This window comes from Falco biarmicus, chromosome 3 (genome assembly GCF_023638135.1).
Source record: "Falco biarmicus isolate bFalBia1 chromosome 3, bFalBia1.pri, whole genome shotgun sequence".
Lineage (NCBI taxonomy): Eukaryota > Metazoa > Chordata > Aves > Falconiformes > Falconidae > Falco > Falco biarmicus.
The window spans coordinates 21,006,122-21,011,425 of NC_079290.1; positions in this window are offsets into that span (position 1 = coordinate 21,006,122).

The window sequence follows — 5,304 nt, forward strand, 5'->3', positions numbered from 1 at the left end:
CAAAGATAAAAGAAGATATATTGGGCAAGAAATGGGCATTATTCTTTTAACTTGTGTCGAGTGTACTTCATCCTGAAATGGGAACTGTGATAGAGAATTGTTTGTTACTGGCAGCTTAAGTTTTCAAATTAGAATCAAAATCCCATTTTGTTGGATTCATAAAGGGAAACAGAGAGCTTAGAGCTGTCCTGAGGCACTGCTGTGGTCTAGAGTGCCTCAGGGGAAGTTTTTAAAAGTGCCCTTAAAATTAAAGAGAAAAATATTTCCACAGAGAGGGTTTTTTACATCAAAAGGAACAAAGGGCATGTTGAAACTGTTCAGATTTGCAGAATGCAGTGTAAAAGCAAAGGTCATGAAAACCAAATATGAACTAACAAGCACAGTTTACCAAGGGTGAGCTAGGTGTTTGCTCAGCTCCAACTGTGCCAGGACTCTGAGAGACACAATCCCTACATCCTCTTGGGGGAATCTCCATCCTTTATTGGATGTGGGGGGAAATGTAGTGACAAAGGATGAGGAAAAGACTGAGGTGCTTAATTCCTCCTTTGCCTCAGTCTTTCATGTTAAGACCAGCTGTTCTGAGGGTACCCAGCCCTCTGAGCTGGAAGACAGGGACAGGGAGCAGAATGAAGCCCCCATAATCCAAGGCAAAGTGGTCAATGATATGTTACACCACTTAGACACATACAGGTCTACGGGGCCATATAGGATCCACCCAAGGGCAATGAGGGAGCTAGTGGAAGTGCTCACAGAGACTGGAGGTTAGCAAATATGATGCCCATCTACAAGAAGGGCAGGAAGGAGGATGTGGGGAACACCAGGCCGGTCAGTCAGACCTCAGTGCCAGGGAAGGTTATGGAGCAGGTCATCCTGAGTGCCATCAGGTGGCACGTGCAGGACAACCAGGGGATCAGGCCCAGCCAGCGTGGGGTTATGAAAGGCAGGTCCTGCTTGATGAACCTGATCTCATTCTAGAGAACTGACAAGGCAATCTGCTTAATGGATGAGGGAAGACTGTGGATGCTGTCTGCCTAGACTTTAGTATAGCACTTGACACTACTTCCCACAGCATTCTCCTGGAGAAACTGGCTGCTCATGGCTTGGACAGGTCTACTCTTCACTGGGTAAAAAACTGGCTGGATGGCTGAGCCCAAAGAGTTGTAGTGATTGGAATTACACCCAGTTGGTGGTCTGTTACAAGAGATGTTCCACAGGGCTCAGTATTGGGGCCAGTCCTGTTTCATACCTTTATCAACAATCTGGACAAGGGGATCTAGTGCACCCTTAGTAAGTTTGCAGATGACACCAATGTGGGGGGGAGTGTTGATCTGCTGGAGGGCAGGAGGCTCTGCAGAGGGATCTGGACATGCTGGACCGATGGGTCGAGGCCAGTTGTGTGAGGTTCAACCAGGCTCAGTGCCGGGTCCTGCACCTGGGTCACACCAGCCCCACGCAGCGCTACAGGCTTGGGCAGAGCGGCTGGAAAGCTGCCTGGGGGAAAGGGCCTGGGGGTGCTGGGTGACAGCCGGCTGGGCATGAGCCAGCAGTGTGCCCAGGTGGCCCAGAAGGCCAACAGCATCCTGGCCTGTATCAGCAGTCGTGTGGCCAGCAGGACAAGGGCAGTGACCGTCCCCCTGCACTGGGCACTGCTGAGGCGGCACCTGGAACCCTGTGTTCAGTGCTGGGCCCCTCACTGCAGGGGGGACACGGAGGGGCTGGAGCGTGTCCAGAGACGGGCAACGGGGCTGGGGACGGGGCTGGGGCACAAGTCTGATGGGGAGCGGCTGAGGGAGCTGGGGGTGTTCAGCCTGGAGAAAAGGAGGCTGAGGGGGGACCTTGTTGCTCCCTACAAGTACCCGAAAGGAGGCTGTAGGCAGGTGGGGGTTGGTCTTTTCTCCCAAATAACAAGCAATGGGATGAAAGGAAATGGCCTCAAGTTGTGCCAGGGGAGGTTTAGATTGGATATTAGGAAAAATTTCTTCACTGAAAGGGTGGTCAAGCATTGGAACAGGCTGCCCAGGGAAGTGGTTGAGTCACTGTCCCAGGTGGTTTTTGAAAGAGGTGTAGATGTGGCACTTAGGGACATGGTTTAGTGGTGGCCCTGGCAGTGCTGGACTAATGGTTGGATTCAACGAACTTAAAGGTCTTTTTCAACCTAAATAAGTCTATGATTCTGAAGCTGTACCACATAGCAGTGACCTTGTTACTTGCATGTAAGCTGTACATTGATGAAATTGCTAATGGTATTACTGAGAAAAGTCAAAACAGCATCTTCTGAACAAGTGCCCTTCAAAACCAGCCTTTGCCTTACAAAAGCAGACACAGCATGCATGCTGCATCAGTCCCTTCAGTAAATTTGCAACTGGAAAAGGCTCTGCCCTCATCTATGAATAGGTTGCTTCAGTTAAGCTTGGAAGAATAGAGATAATTAAGCACTGCATGCATGCTGTGTCCCCTGAGGGAGAAGGGCTGATGCACATAAGAGGATTAGTGAAGGAACTTCAGTGAATTGATGTAACATTCATCTTTATATTAAACTTTATATCAAGGCCCTAATTTCAGCTTCCAATGAGAATTCATGGGTGAGGTTAGTATTTATTGAAAGTCTGTACTTCGAAGTGACAAATACTCAGCTTAACCTCTTAAGATCTTAGTGCTAGGGTAGGTATGTCCTGATATAAGACTAAAGAAAATTTTCATATAGGGTTCTTTCTGAGATTTCATTATTCTTTAATGGTTAATTCCTTTGGTCAAGGTCTTGTCTGTGATTATGATTTCAAACTCCTCGATACAAGAAAGGCATTTACAGGCTGGAGCAAGTCAATGGAAAGGACACCAAGAGAGTCAGGGGCTGCAGCACATGATGCAGGAAGAAGTGGAGAAGAGTCTGGAGAAGAGATGGCTCGTCTTCTCAAAGAAGATCTTACTGCTATCTGCAACTGCCTGATGGGAGGATACAGGAAAGACAGAAAAAGGCTTTTCTCAGAGATGGGGACAGTATTGGAGGGCAACAGACCAAATATGATATTTGGGAAATTCCTCTTTGATAGAATGAAAACTTTTATCATGATGGTGATTTGGAATAAGTTGCCTGGAGAGGCTGTGCAATATCCATCCTTGGAGACTTCTAAAACTCAACCAGAGTTGAGCAGCCTACTCTAATTAGGCCTGCACTGAGCAATAGATTGGACTAGATGACCTCCACAAGTCCCTTCTGACCTAAATTATTCTATGGGTTTATGGGTCAGATCAACAAGATGTTTTCATTGGTTGATCCAATGGCTTCTGGTTTCCACACTTGGAGATAATGTCTTCTGAGGTGTCAGCAGGGAGGAAATCAGAGGGAGAAGAAGTAAGTCTTGCTCCCAGCTTCTGCTATAACGGGTACCAGCATGACCTGCCTGGATCTTTCTTCATAGTCCTGAGCAATGCATGGGCCACATTCAGGCAGAAGGAAAGGTCTGAATGACAGCACCATTGGTGATGGCTAAATTCAGCATTTGGAGCATACAAGCTTTGTTTCTGTGCTGTGCTGCTGAAGGGTTGGGTTTTTTTCAAGTGAAGGGATAAGATCTTTGGAGGTCTTGTAAAACACTGTGTTTCTGCTCCAGATGCTGGTTCAGGCCCTTAGAAGGAGGAGGAGAGGAAATGATTAAGGCCCTTTGGTGCAACCATAAAAAAATAAAAAATTATAAAAACTCTGCTGTGACCAATCCTGCTTCTGCAGTCTGAGGGAAATACATCAAGTGAGGTAAATGGGAGCAGATAAGGCCTGAGAGCATTTCACTTGGGTTTTCCTTTAAGAGCTAAGCACTACCCTGTTTTTCAGGTTAATCTTGGCCCTTCATCTCATTCCACACTGGCATGCTTGCATCTGAAGGAAATATTTATAAAGCAGAATAATTCACAGAACTCTTTTCCCTCCTATATGAACCTACTTCTTATTTTATTCCTTTTCTCCACAGTCCCCATATGCATTTGCCAGCTGAAATTGTGTTTGTTACATAAGCTGTCAGGTTATCTGTGTAATGTTGTGTTAGGGATTTAACTGGAGAAACAAATTCCCTTGGTGTGCGAGTAAGATTAGAACAGCATGTGTATGTGATGGATTTGTGGACTGAAACTCATTCAACTTCAGTTTGATTATGAAGGCAAGGTTAAATGTGAACAATATTAGCAGAAGTATAAGCCTGACTCTTCAAAAACCCGTGAACTTTAAAATCTCTGCAAAACTGTGTTTGGTGCAACAACATTCCATTAAAATTGGCATGTCTTCCCCTCTGGTTTCTATTTCTACCCTTAAGTAACTAAAATTGCTAAATACTTCAGTAAACAGCTTTCCTAGTTGCACTTATTTTTCTCAAAGCCAAGTCTTCTAGATGTCTTCACAAGAAGAGTACACCCAGGTTCACATGCACTTTTTGGAATACTAGAAAGAGCAAGGCATCACCGACGCCACAACTCACTGTCGGTGATACCATTCCCACAGAGACACACTGAAACATCCCCAGGAGCGCCCTGTGCTCTGCTGTCTGGTCTGGACATGGCGATAACACAGGCTGGTACAAAAGGCTGTGCAGTACCAGAGTCTGAAGCTCACTGAACACACCTTTCAGCACACCCTATGGAAACACAGGCCAGGGAGGACAGGCTTAATGTCACATTTCTGCCATAAGATTTGTTACCCACAGACATCCCCAGACCAAAGGCATCCTGAGCATTGAGAGGCCACCAGTATCAGCTGTGAATGGGGCACATAAGACCGGGTGAAACACACTTCCCACCCAAACGCCATGCCTATAAAGGAGATCAGTGTAACCATTGAGGCTGCCACGTTGTATTTCATGGTGTTTTCAGACTCAGGAACAAGTTAGCTGGGGTGGTTTACTTAGCCTAAATTCCTAGCAAGTCTGCTGATGAACTAACCAAACATACAGGAACATCTGGATTTGATTTCACTGTTAAAAAAAAAAAAAATAAAATAGGTGTGGATATGTTGTTTTAAAGAGACCCTTTCACATAGCCAGCATCAGTGAGACAAGTCTGCTGGCTGTTGCTGCTTAAGTTACTTTCTGTAGGTATTTACCTCTAAATAGCAGTACTTGTTTCTCTGTATGTGTTTCTCTGTTAGAAAGCAACACTACCACCGAAACACACTTCAAACACCTTTCACATAGTCCACTACAAGAAAACGGAGTAAATAAATCAGTTGCTTATGACCTGATGGTGGCCCATTGTCTTTCCTGTGTGTACTCTTGTTAATGATCAACTGAATGATGGAAAAACAATCAGCAAGCAAACTGA